Source organism: Pseudopodoces humilis, chromosome 6, assembly GCF_049639895.1.
Source record: "Pseudopodoces humilis isolate 2021_Gansu_Grassland_sample_001 chromosome 6, ASM4963989v1, whole genome shotgun sequence".
In the NCBI taxonomy this organism is placed as follows: Eukaryota; Metazoa; Chordata; class Aves; order Passeriformes; family Paridae; genus Pseudopodoces; species Pseudopodoces humilis.
In genome coordinates, this window is record NC_142205.1 from 69,317,782 (window position 1) to 69,332,663 (window position 14,882).

Below are 14,882 nucleotides of genomic sequence, written 5' to 3' on the forward strand. Positions count from 1 at the left end.
GTCAATATTTGAAAGGTCTCCATACCTCAAGCCTGGATTTACGTCCTTTGTGAGCTGTTGAAATACTTCAGTCATTAACCCGATACGGTATGGCTGTAAAGTAGTCGATACTCAGTCGTTTGAATGCTAGTTTGGTTTGTTTGTTGTTACTTGATTTCAACAGGTCTGAGACCGTCTTGCTGTTCACCGGTACCGCGCAGGTCTTGGTTGTGTTCAGTTGGGCACTTTCGCTGCTAGGTCCTACCCATATGCATCCTTTAATAAATCTCTAGGACGCAGATGAATTGTGTATTTTTCGCAGTTTTAGGTAATGCTTGAAATGACTTGCAGAATGCTTCCTTTGAGGAGACTTGTATTTCTTAGGTGAACTGGCGTGCGAGCCAGAGGCAGACCTTTATGTTCATAAGCAGTTTTAAAACAGCATTCAAAATCCATTTGGAGATACAAATGTCTGGAGTAATAATACTAAAATGGCAATTTTATGCCATCCCTTTTTTTCTGTGGGCCCTTCATTTAAAAAGTCAGTCCTTAGTGTACATATGTCAGCCCGACAGCATGTCACCAGCCACTGTGGCCAGCTGTCCAGGCGAGCGTAATAGAAGCATGGCAAATGAGAATGATGGTGGTCATGTAACTAGAAGAAACATTATTTAAAATATGTCTCCATCCAGAAAATGTGATCTTACCTGAATAATATTGATGGATACTTCACCATGCCGCAGAACTAAGCTCGTCTATATTAGTAGTTCGTCTTGTTGAAAAGGGTTTTTGTTACGGCCACTTTAACAGGGTGTTTTTTTACTTATTACAGTATCGACCCAGCTGTAGTGTTTCTACTCAAGGGATCACAGTAAAGGCAGTCGGGGCCCTAGCAGCGGGCCTGAGGTAAGGACTTAAACCAGAAGTTTTCAGCTACTGAGGCTATGAAAAATTTGTCTGATTCGAGAATAATTCCTCACTTATTGTATTGAATATTTCAGGTTGAGACCCATTGCTTTGGTCTCGTATTGCAGACTCGGCATATGAACGGCAAGGGGCGCCCACGAAAAAGTGTTCTTCTGTCATTCTTAAAAAAATTGCGTTCGATTATCATCATGACTCAAAAACTTTAATAGACTTTTTTGTTTAAAATTCTGTGGCAGTTTTATATGATGGCCTGTGCAGGCAGCCGTAGTTGTCTTACTTGAGCATCGGGCTTTTTTACTGGATTGACGGAACTCCAATGTGGAAGAGATTTATGATAGGGCACTTGGCATTCGCCGTGGAAGAGTTTCCATTAAATTAGCTAGGGTGAATGTGATTTACATAAAGAAGGTCAATGATTTTGGTCATCTTATTCTTACCAATGAAACAACCAAACTAAAGGAAAGGCTGCAAGTGGTAGCCAAAACTCATGGTGTGTGGCTTCATGTCTTTGGGGGGTTGCTTCACTTTAGTATTTGTTTCAGTTGGCATACAGTGCTGACTCGCCTTGTTAGTGAATTTATTAAACGGCATCGGAAACAGAACTAAGCAGAGCAAATGATGAACCCCCCAAGGCCCAATCCAAATTGAAGATTCTCTATTCATATGGGTGCAGCTGGCTTTGTAGCTGGAGTTCCCTTGCAGATGCCCTGTTTTGTTGAAAAGTGGGCCCCAGGGGCAGTGGTGCTGTTTAACAGTAGAGTGGTAAATCTTCTGCTTTTAAAAAAGAGTGATATTTCTTCTATACTCCACCGTATCCAGGCCCTGCAAAAGATTTTCATGTGTGAGACTAGTCTGCTGGGCTTCATGCAGTAGATGACAGGGAACACTGAGCTCCTTGTCTGTCCTGTGTTGCATTAACAACAAAATGCGAACAACACTTGCTATCCTTGACTCAGCTTTCTCTTACGGCAAGATCTGTCTCCATAAAAGTTAAAAGGTATTATCTCACAAGATTCCAATTAACAAATAACCAAAATTCTGAATGATTACAAAGATGCTAGATTTTACACCGTAAAATGAGGCATTTTGTAGCCATTTCCTCACTTTTAGCAGCAGAGGTACAAATTGGTTCTGGTCTGAATTTTAACACATGGTGGTCAAATGAAACTGCAACAATCAGGAGACACACATCAAAGGCTAGAGTTGTATAGAGATCAAATGCAGGTTCTGTCCTAAAGCTAATAATGGAGGTTCTAGATAACCCAAAAAAAAATGCAAACTTTATTGGCTTCTCATGACGCACTGGAACAAATACACACAGCGCACAAGATTATTCTATGAAGGTTAAAATTTATTGATGGCGCATCGAGGCTTTGTGGAACTTTGGATTCATATAGATATCATGACACCTGTTCATCAAGAAGTGCTTTGAGAGTAATTTTATCAAGTGGACCTCATATTCCTTTCTGTCACTTGAATTCTCATGGGACATATTTCTCTTTCTCTTTTCATCTCTTCTGTTCCGTTCGCCATCCTAGGTATCCAAAGCTTCCCAATTCGCATCCTACACGCGAATGACTTTTATCCCGCAATGGTTAGCTTGCACGAAAGTCAACAAACGACCAGGCCAAACACAACCGGAAGACCGCCCAAATGGCGCAGAGTGCTTTTATTATATACCATGGCATTATAAAATCTTAAAGAAACTCCTCTTAAGTGAAAATTCACGGTTACTCTGACGGACTAGACGCACACACCAAAGACCGGTGCTGCTAGAGAATAACTAGGGTAATGTATCAAAAAAAAGAATTCATCCTGTTAGTCAACAGTTGTTTTATGTTTCACAGCTTCCCAGCAATGTTTTTAAAAAAAATTTTGAGCGCGCACTATTGATAGATTTTGTTTGTGCGCTTTATATGCCCGGTGCTATAGGGAGGATGGGCTTGTTTGCATGAGCTAATCAGCTCGTCAAGTAGGTGCTGGAACTTCCCGTGTAAATGGGAAAGTGGAAATGTATGCCCTAAGGTCTATTTATTTTTAGGCTGATGTTGACTAGGTGTGCTGTGCTTGCAAAATAAAAATTAAAAATATACGACTCACACAAGACGCTGGGTCTCATGCAAAAGGGAGAGTCTTAAAGACTTAAGAAAAATGGCTGAGTAATCGTGTACAAGGGGGGGGGGGGGGGGGTGGTGGGTAAAGGGAAATCAAGGATCGATGATGTATATATTTTACTGTATTGCAAGCTGGCTTCTTTAAGGAGATGTGCAATTCTCTTCAACACACTCATCTTCTGGAGACATAGCAGTTTAATAAGGCTAACAGCTTTACATGTCTCAACTACTATTGATTCCCTTTTCTCTTGGAGGTAATGGGAATTGCTTTACAGACGTTCAGGAGCACTAGTCATTATAAATATCAGGGATGGGGAGTACAGAAGGAATGGTTGGGTTTTTTGGTTCTGGAACTATCGCATGTGCCAGTATTCAGGTGAACAATGCCGGACAGTGATGAATGCTACTCCAGTCATCTTTTGAGTAACAGGGTTTGTTTTACAGATACATTTGTCTCATGGAAAGAAAACAAATGGGTCACCTTAATTAAAATGAAAGAACAGAAAAACATTTGATTAGGGAATAATTCACATCCAAGATGAATAAGAACCTGTGAGTACTTATAGGGGCATATGTAACTCCTCTTATCTTGCTCATAATATCATCATACTGCTTGCTGCTTGTTTTTTTTTTCCCTTAATGTTCAGACAGGTTACATTTCAAAATATCTGGCGCCCGTGAGATATTTGTTGCGAGTGGTATCATTTTGCTCTCCAGAAGGGCTTTGGGGGCACTTGAGTAAATAATACTGCGCCAAGAATGCTGTTTGTCCTTAGACCCATGGGCCCCAGTGATTGTGCGCACTTTTTGGGTCTAAGAGTTTGTGATCATTTGTGCTGGTTTTAAGTGTGCCCTGAAATGACTGGCAACACTTAGAGCAGGCAGCAAGAGGGCTTCTCGTGAACTGAAATGGTCTCAACCATTAAAATGTATAATATCTCATTAGTAGAGATACCTGGTTAACCAATTTGAAGTTGCAGGCCTGGAAAGTATGAGCATAAATTAACGAGATGCATGATATTTTTTGCAGTTAAGTTGGATTTCTCCGTGAGTGGCATAAGATCTGTGATGTTAAAGAGGGAGTGTTTTTAGGAAATGTAGACTACTATGAGGGTCCAAAAAAAATTAATAGGGGACTAGGGCGAAAAAGAGCAGGAAGGGCAGCGTCCAGTCATTTCGTTTGTCAGAATCAGTTAGCATGCTTGTGGGCTACCCCTTTAGGGAGGAGCAATATTTGTAGAAATGACAGTTTTGAAGCCATGCATTAGGGGTCTTCTGCCGATTCTTCCTGTGTTGATGACAGAACCTTAAGCAGGAAAATGGAAAATTGGCTGTTTACAGTAAATATGAACTAATCCAAGGTCGGAAAGATACAACTGGAATGAGACATTCAACGGGGACACCGACGCTGTTTAATGGGGCCGAGAACTGAGCAGACATAGTGAGCTTATCAGTTGTAGGGGTGATTTGTCATTTTTTCGCCGAAGATGATTTGGATAAAGGTGACAAAGTTGAGCAGACTGTAAATGCTGATTTGATTTCCCTTTATCTGCCACGTCTGAGCCGATCACTCTGCACTTGTATGTTAGCATTCACATGTTCAATGGGCAATAACCCCGGTACTAAAGCAGTCAGCAAAGCGGGGGAGGCTGGCAGGCATAAATTCTGTTGACGGCTTTAAATTACAGGCTAAATAAGCTGCAGCTAGTTATGGAATGTTGAAGTTTTGTATGTATCTAATTGGCTGAAAGGGCAAATAGAAAGAAGTTAAAGGTATGAATGACAACTTTTCAATAATCAACATAAGTGGACTCAACATCCAAGGCTCATGCATCAGGGGAACTTTCAAAAACAATTAATTCGATATCATTTTTCAGCCTAGGGTCTCTCAATCCTAGAGAAAAGTGGCATTAAAGATTACAGCTCTGTCTAAGTCCCATTCCGGCGTGGAGCTTTAGAATGGAACCTCAGGATTTTAGGTGTTTCTCAGGATAGAGGAGTTACAGGTAATTGATTTCTTTGGCAATGTGAACGGTGGCCGGTAAGTCTTCGGGTAAAACAGTGGCAGTTTGGGGGCCCTCTTGACTATGGGCTTTTCTTCCCATTTTATATTCCTTTACTATCGCAAGGCATGGCAGAAATGACCATCATAATGTGAAGTAGCCAGGCTGGAAAGGCAACCTTACATTGTTAGGCAAAGCATGCGGGGGCAGGAAAAAAAAGTTAATCTTTCAAGGCTTTGAAGGAGCTGATACGCAGGAGAGGCAAAACGTTCTCTTGGGTGTTGCGATTCTGTGCCTGCAATTATCAAAGCGCAATAGAAGGTTTATCATCTACTAGTCCCCCTGAGAGAATGTTTTACTCACAAAATCAAGCAAATGAACATAAACTAGGGACGAAAAAAAAAATGGAAGCATATGCTCTGGTCTTCTGTCACTAATGATGAGAAAACTTGAAAAGCTGGCGAGTATAAATGCACGGTATCGAGGCTTGGTTGTTCAGTGGAATGTCAAGGCATTCCAGGAGAACAGGAATAACTCAGGAGTCTCAAAGATGGAGTTCATCTTGCTGCCTTTGCAGCAGTGTTTTAATCAATAGCCGCAGAAAGAGGCAGTTCCCCACAGCCAGCCACAAACCTACCGACGTTCAGCGCCGTAGCAGAAAGAGGACTACGCAGCAGCAAAAGACAGGGGGCTTTCACCAGATCTTGTCTAAGAATCTAGAACTGTTACTTGGGTGAGGCTCAACTTGCAATAATTTTTCTTGAGTTTCACCTCGTCTTTTGTCCTTTCACCTAACCCCAAATATATGAGCTTGGTCAATTTTGCGTTTAAAAACAACATGGCTTCTGTAAATCCTCATGGAAAAAGGATGCCATCCTTGGAAGCACTTTCGCTAGGATGGAAATGCTCTGACCTTTAGATGTTGGAAACAGATGAGGAGTGGCATATTCTCCTGCTTCTATATTATATTGTACAATAATGGCCAGTTCTTCCTATTTGTTGTTTTTTTTTTTGTGAACTAAGCTTGTAACTTTTACATATTTTGTATGACTTCATTGTTATTAAGGCCTGCCACTTCCTCTACACATATTATAGTACATGCTGCCAGTAATCAATTTTACTCCAGCAGGATGTTAAAATGGCAGGAACCACATATTGATTAAACATCACCTTTTACATTTTAAACCGATCCGTACTGCACTGTCACTCTTCAAAATGGAGACCCTTCCACTGAAACTCTGCAGGCAATTCAATTCAATGAAAAAATGGCCATAAATCTTAATCCACAGAGGCAGGCGAAGGCATGGCTGATCAAGATGGGGGGGGGGGTGCAGCTCACCATCACTTTTTTCTGGTCTCCTAGTGCCCTAGAGAGTGTGATTGTCCTGGTTCCAGATCAATAGCGTCTCTGCTGGAGGCCTGCCTTTTTGAAGTCAGGTTGTGGGGCTTCTGTCCACATGATGTGTAGTAGTGGACGCTTTGTAAGGGGGGGTACTCCTCTACATACAGGATTGGTTTCGCTGGTGTCTTCTTCCTTGGACCCGGTGTTTTGGGGGGGGGGGGGTGGGGGGTGGTGGCTTTGGTTTGTTTTTTTCTCTTCTTTTGCGTCTTTCCGCAGCGCACTGTCGGGGCTAGCTCTGCCGTGGGGTCGGCGCGGTCCCCCGGTACATCGACATAACGAAACCAGCCCTTCTCAGTGGCTGGACGCCCGCTCAGCCGCTTTCTCTACTCATTCCGCTCAAGTCGTCTCGCGGCGTCTCCTGCGGCGAGGCGCTGTTTGCCCATCTCAGTGTTTGTGAGGAATATGGTTAATGGCTCTTGCTTGGTGAGTCAAAATTTGTGCAGGCCTAACGTGGCGGTAATTATTCATTAACGTAGTCAGGTGTTATAGAAGCTGCTTGGATTCCACGCAAACCCCGCATCAGACGAATAGGATCGTGTGTTGCTGCTTCGGGATCAGCATGTCATAGGTGGGCAGGCAACCCCGGGGCAATGAGGGCAAGAAAAACTTTTCTATTATTGCAATCAGCAGTACCTGAGGTGGTGCTGGAGATAATTCGCCCTTCAGGGTCGGCGTGTGGTGGGGTTTTTCTCTTCCTAAGGGAAAAATGGTAAAGTGAAAAGAAACGCAGGTTAGTCTCCTCGCTGTCATGGCATCCCAGGTCCAAGTTCTCTCTGAAGGAATGGGTAAGTCTCGAACTTACTCCTGCCTTTATTAACTTCTTTATTCTTGGCGATCCAGCTGTGTGGAGAAAAGGGAAGCTCATGGTATGGGGCAATGGGAGCCAGGAACAGTGTGGGCTGGACATTTATGCTCAAATGAGACTCTTGAGCTAAAAAATCATTTACTGTGTTAGATAGGTGATTGTGTTCTAGCAATTGGCTGAAGACAATTACGGGGTTTATCTAAGAAAAATGGTGTGATTTCAGTAGGAGGCTAAAGCTCTTCCTGTAGAAAATTACTGTGTGGAAAGGTGAAAGAGTGATAATAAAGACTGGAACCAATCTTCAGTGTTCCGCTGTTGAAGTCTTCTTCAAAGTCCTTCATTTAATAACTTATTGTTTATAACTAAAACGCCGTTGTTAGTACGTTTAATGATTATAAACTAGTTTTTTCTTGACAAACTGTCATTGCATTTCGGAATCTCTAATCAGGCTAGATGCTCTATCAGCACCGGTGCGACTTTTCAAAGGTGTCTCTAGTACACATAGGGCATTAAGGCAATGCGAGTGGCATGGATGCGTAAAGGATCATCAACAGGGTAGGCAGTATAAACTGAAATAACATGCTTTACCTTCAAGGGCACTTGAACAAAGAATTAACAAAAAGAATTATCTAGTCCACCACAACGATTGCTGTGCAGCGTAACAATGGCCGAGCTAACACCACATCTGCCCCTATTTTTTTTGCTTTCCTCACAAGCTCGTGAGAGAATATACAGCCCTTTCAATATTCACACATTCCAGAGTTTGTTATCGTTGATGTTTAAAGGGTCTCATGCAAAGATTTGCCTTGACGGCTCATGTCTCATATCACGCGGTTTTTTTAAGCAAGCTAGAAATGTCTTTTTAAATATGCAGAGCTTGTAAGGTCTCGATACTCAGCCTGGAAGTTACTTCCTTTGTAGTCTGTTGATATACTGATCAAGTCAGTCAGTAAAATAATGCTGTTAAGCAGTAGGCAAATGCTCAGTGTTTGAATGGCTAGTTTGGCTGTTTTTGGTTACAGATTTAACAGGGCTGAGCTCGCCTGCTGTTCACCCCAGGTTTGGTTGTGTTCAGATTGCAGCTTTGCAATGCTTCTCCTACCCGATTATCGTCTGTATATCCAAAGATTTCCATTTTAGTAGATGCTGAAATGACTATCAGTATGCTTTCCTTTGAGGAACTAGTATTTCTTAGTGACTGGCCAGAGAGCAAAGACGACTTGTATGTCCAAAGGCAGTTAAACGCCAAGCATGTCAAATCATTGGATGTATACTAATGTCTGTAGTAATAATATGACTAAGCTAATATGCCTCCGATTTTTCTGCCCTTCATTTAAAAGGTCGAATCCTTCAGTTGTAAAAATAATGATCACCCACAGCATGTCACTCCCCCAGGCAAGTGCACTGTTGGGCACTGTCGGCAGGCAGGCTTATGAAGAACAGCATGAGGAATCGATGGGGAATTATTAGTAAAGGAAATGATTAATTAAAATATGATCCCCGAGAAGAAAATGTGATCTACCAGAATAAGGTATTGATTGTATGACAACTACAGTGAACCCAGAAATCCTAGCTCTCTTTATAGTACAGTTCATGTTGAAAAGGGTTTATTGTTACCCACTTTAACAGGGTGTTTTTTACTTATAAAGTATTAGACCGGCAGCTCGTAGATGTTTCCTACTCAAAGGGGTCACAGTAAGGGCAGATGGTCCCGGCACCGCATAGCAGCGGGCCTGAGGTAAGACTAAGACCAGAGTTTTCATACTGAGGAGGCTTATTGCAAATATTTGATTTGTAGAATCAATACGTCCTCACTTATTTATGGATATTTCAGTTGAGTACCGCATTGCTTTGGTCTCGGTCGATTACCTGACGGCGCATAAAAGATTTCTTGTCCGATTTAAAAAATTGCGTTGATAACTCATAAAGAGACGTCACATTTTTAATAGACTTTGTTTTGTACAAATTCTGTGGCAGGCTTTTATGTGCCTGGGCAGGTACCTAGTTCTCTTTCTTACTTGAGGGACAAAATAACGGTCAAAATGGCATCTTTTTTCACTGGATTAACGCAGAACAGGTCACTGTGAAGAATTTGAGTACAGACGGAGCATTCCCTGGAAAGAGTTGATCCATTAAATTATCCTGGTTTCTAGGGTGATGTGATTGTACAGATGTCAAGGATAATTGGTCATTTGTATTCTTTACCGAATGAATACAACAGACTAAAAGAAACAGCATGGCAAGTGGTCAGGCAACTGTCATGGTGCTGTGGCTTCATGTCTTTTGGGGTTTGCTCTCGGGAGTATTTGTTCAATGTCATCCCAGTGCTAACTTTGTTAGTGAATTTAAAAACCTTGAAAATCAGAAACAAGCAGAGCAAATGATGATCCGCCCAAGCCCATCCAAATTGAAGAGATCTCGTAATTCAGATGGCAGCCTGTTTTGTGCTGGTTGCCATGCGAGATGCCTGTAAATTGTGAGCTGCCTAGGCAGATGCGGGCTGTTCAGAGAGTGGTAAATCTTCTGCATACAAAAAGGTAGGATACTTTCGTTACTTACTAACCACCGGTCAAGTATTTTCATGTGAACTAGTTCTGGGCTATCTGCAGTAGATGACTGACTAAGCAACACCTTGAGACCTTGCTGTCTGTGTACTGTAACCAAGAGAATTGCGAGAAACACTTGGCTTCCTGTGACTCAGCTTTCTCTATGCAAGTAATCTTCTAGTCCATAAAGAAGCATTAAAATTGTTAGTAAAGCTTAAAAACCAAATTTCATGCGAATATATCAACACGAACAGATGCTAATTTTCACCTTAACAATGAGCATTTTGGTTAAAGGGCCCTCCTACTTTGAGGGCAGAGCACAGAGTAAAGGGTTCTGGTCTCGAAGTTTTAACTATGGTGGCATGAAAATGCAAGAAATGAGGGAAATCAAATGCAAGATGTATGGAGATCAAAATCTGCAGAGTTTCTTCTAAAACAATTAGAGGTTCTAGATAAAAAAAAAAAAAATGGCAAACTTCATGCAATTTAATGCTGTTCACACAACGCACGGAAAAATACTCGCCACACAATAAATTAATTCTATAAGGTAAAAGATTTTTATGTGTTGCCAATATCATGCCTTTTGCGAGTGGAGAACTTTGGAGTTCATTGCGATAATAATTCCTCATGACCACACTGTTCTCAAGTGCTATTGCAGGAGTGTTCACAAGTGGAGACGCATAGTTATCCTCTGTCGCACGCTGAATTTCTCCATAGAACATTTCTCTCTCTCTTTTGGCTCTTCTGTCCTTGCCATCTAGATATCAAGCTTCCATTGCATCCTAAGGATGACTTTTTTTCTAGGTTAGCTTGCACAAGCAGAGCTTTTTATATACCATCATTTAAAACTTAAAGAACCCTCCAAGTGAAAATCGGTTACTGACGCACCACCAAACCGGAGTTCTGGAATTACTGTAATGAATTCATCCTGTTGTACAGTGTTTTGTTTCACCTCCCAGCAAGCTTTTAAAAAAAATTTTAGGTCGCCCTATTATAATTTGTTTTGCGCTTTATCCGGTGCTATAGGAGGAGGCTTCATGCTAATGCTCCAGTAGGGTGGGAAATCCTGAAATGGGAAATGGAAGTATGCCCTAAGGTCTATTTTTAGACTGATGTGACTAGGCTGTGCTTCAAAATAAAAGTAAAAATAACCCACACAGACCTGGGTTCAGCAAAAGGGAGGGTGAAGACTTGAAAATGCTGTAGTCTGACAAGGGAAATCAAGATCATGATGTTATATTTACTTTGCACTGGGCTTCTTTAGAGATGTGCAATCTCTCCACAACATCTGCTGGAACAGAGTTAATAAGCTAAAGCAATGCTTTTAATGTCTAACTACTATTGATTCCCTTTTCTTGAGGTAGGAATTGCTTACAGACGTTCAGCACTAGCATTAAAATATCAGGATGGGAGCAGAAGGAATGGTTGGGTTTTTTGTTTGGAATATGCAGTGCAGTTCCAGGTGAACAATGCCCAGTGATGATTGCTCTCCAATCATCTTTTGAGTGAGGGGTTTTTTTACAATACATTTTTCTCATGGAAAGAAAACAAAGGCGACTTAATTAAAATGAGGAAAGAAAAACATGGATGGAATAATTCACTCCAAGTGAATAAGAACTTGGTACTTAAGCATTGTACCTCTTTATCTTGCTCATTCCTACTTTCCTGCTTTCCTAATGTTCAGCAGGTTACATTTCAAAATATCTGCCGTGATATTTTGGAGTGGCATCTTTGCTCTCAGAAGACTTTGGGGCACTTGAGAAATAATACTCCAAATGCTGTTTGCCTACCCATCCCAGTGATGTGGCACTTTGGGTCTAAGTTTTGTTCATTTGCTGGTTTTAAGTGTGCCTGAAATGCTGACACACTTAGAGCAGCAGGGCTTCTGTGAACTGAAATGGTCACCTAAATGTAAATACCAGTAGTAGAGATACCTGTTAACCAATTTGAAGTGCAGGCTTGAAAGAAATAAATTAAATGATGATAGTAAGTTGATTTCTCCTGGTGGCATAAAGCTTTGATGTTAAAGAGGAGTGTTTTAGGAAAGTAGATACTATGCCAAAAAAATTTAATAGGGCCAAAGAGCAGCAGCGTCCGTATTTCTGTTGTAGATCTGTTACATCTTGGGGCTCCCCTAGAGGGCAATATTGTAGAAAAGACAGTTTTAAGCCATGCATTAGGGGTCTGCCGATTCATCTGTGTTGATACACCTTAAGGAAAATTGCTGTTACAGTAAATTGAACTTCCAAGTGGAAGAAACTGGAAGAGACTTCGAGGGACACGACGCTGTTTAATGGGGCAGAAACTGAGAGACAAGTGAGCTACAGTGTGGGGTGATTTGCATTTTTCCAAGATGATTTGTAAAAGGTGAAAAGTTGCAGCTGAAATGCTTTGATTTCCCTTTATCTCACTCTGCCTCTGCACTTGTGTCATTCATTTCATGCAATAACCCCTACTAAACAGTCAGAGAGGCTGCAGCATAATTCTGTTGACCTTAAATTAAGGCAAAAAGCTGCAGTTTTGGAATTTGAAGTTTGTAGTATCTAATTGGCTGAAGGGCAAAAGAAAGAAGATGAACGACAGCTTTTCATATCACATGAAAAATCAAGGCTCATGCATCAGGGAACTTCAAAACAATTAGATTCATATCATTTCAGCCTAGGCCTCAATCCTGAAAGTGCATTAAAATTACACTCTCTAAGTCTCATTCCGTGGAGCTTAGATGAGCCTCAGATTTTAGGTGTTCCCAGGATGGGAGTTACAGGAATTGATTTCTTTGCAATGTGAAGTGCCTAAGATAGGAAACAGTGGCAGTTTGGGGGCCTCTTGCTGCTTTCTTCCCTTTTTATTCCTTTCTATCCAACATGGCAGAAATGCCATCTAAGTGAGTAGCAGGAAGGCAACCTACATTGTTAGCAAGTGAGGGGAAAAAAAAAAGTTAATCTTTCAGGCTTTGGAGGAGCTGATACCAGGAGAAAAACTGTGCCTGCAATACAAAGCCAAAAGTTATCAACTATCCTGAGAGATCTTTTCACAAATCAACAAAGAACATAAACTAGGGGGAAAAAAAAAAAAAGGAAGCATTGCTCTGGTCTTTGTCCCTAAGATGAGAAACTGAAAAGCTGCGAGTATAAAGCAGGTATGAGCTGGTTGTCAGTGGAATGTCAGCTTCCAGGAGAACAGGAATAACTCAGGAGTCTCGAGATGAGTCTCTGCTGCCTTGCACAGTGTTTTAATCAAAGCCCAGAAGGAGCAGTTCCCAGCCAGCCACAAACCACCACGTCAGGCCGTGCAGAAAGAGGACTGCAGCACAACTGGGGCTTCACCAGATCTGTCTAAGATCTAGAACTGGTACTGGGTGAGGCTCAACTTGAATAATTTTCTTAGTTCCTTCTTTTGTCCTTTCACCCCAAATATAGCTTGCATTTTGCTTCAGCATGCTTCTGTAAATCCTCGGAGGATCCATCTTGGAAGCACTTCCAGGATGGAAATGCTCTGACCTTTAGATGTTGACAGATGAGGTGCATATTCTCCTGTTCTGTATTTATTGACAATAATGGCAGTTCTTCCATTTGTTGTTTTTTTTTTTGTGAACAGTGTAACTTTTACATATTTGTATGACTTCATTGTATAGCTGCCCTCCTCTAACATATTATATATGTGCCAGTTCTTTTACTCCAGGGATGTCAATGCAGTACCACATATTGATAAACACACTGTACCATTTAAACCACTGTCTGCACCGTCACTCTTCAAAAATGAGACCTGCACGACACTCTGCAATTCAATTCAATGAAAAAGGCCATGAATTTATCCACAGAGGCAGCATGGCTGATAAAGCAGCTCCTGTCTCCTGTGCTCAGAGGTGATTCCTGTTCCAGATCAGCTCTGTGCTGGACCTGCCTTTTGCAGAGGTTGTGGGGCTGCTGCCACATGATGTGTGGTGGCTTTGTACGGGGGGGTATCCTCTAATAAGGATTGTTCGCTGGTTGCGTTTTCTACGGGCGTTTGGGTTTGTATTTTCTTCTTTCCGGCAGCGCACACGCATACTCTCGGCATCTGCCTGGTCGGGGGGCGTCCCCGGCACTGCAGCCTCTTACCAGGATGTGAGGAGTGCTGGGCTTGATCCCTTTCAGCTACTCCTTCGCGCTTGCGTTCTGGGCGCGACGCTGTTGGCTCAGACTACTATGTAGTCTTTGTCAGAGAAATTGGTTATGGCTCTGCTAGGGGAGTGTGCAAAATTTGTCAGCCTACGTGCGGTAATTATTGCATAAAACTTCAGAGTGGATTAGAGTCTGGCTGCTTAGGTGCGAGACGAGCCCTAAGACGCCGACATCAGAAATGTACTTCGGTGTGGTTTGCTGCTGTCGTTTTCAGGCATGTCATGTCCCCCTCGAGTGAGGGCCAGGTGGTCAGAAACAACTCTCTCTATTACTCAAATCACTACACCTGGCGTGTGCTTGGATAATCTTGCTATCTCAGGGCCGGGTGTTCGGTATAGTGGGTTTTCCTCTTCCTAATGCAAAAAAGTGGTAAGTGAAAGTGAAACGACGTCGGTTTCATGCAATCGCTGTCAGCATCGCTCAGTCAGTTCTTCATCAGAAGTAGAATGGTGCTAGAACTTCTGCCTTTTTATTAACACCGTCTTTATTCTTCTGGCATGCTGTGATAGAGAAAAGGGGAAGTCATGGTATGGGCTCTCTGCGGGACCGATACAAGCACAGTGTGCTGAGACGCATTTATCTCAGGCAGCAAGCCTTGCAGAGGCAAATCATTTACTGTTTTAGATCTAGTGACATGAGTTCTGGCAAATTGACTCGAAAAATTATCGGGTTTATCTCAGAAAAACTGGTGTGATTTCAGGAGGCTTAAAGCTCTTCCTGCTAGAAAATACTCCGTGTTGAAGGTAAAGAAGTGATATTAAAGACTGAACCAATTGCTGTCATGTGTTCCATGTTGAATGTCTTCAAAGCATTCTTTTAAACTATTTTTAAACGTTGTAATCGTTTAATGATTCTATAAATATTTTTTCGATTTGACAAAACTGTCATGCATGAATCTCTATCCTGGATCCTCTATCACCGGAGACTTTTCAAAGGGGTTTTT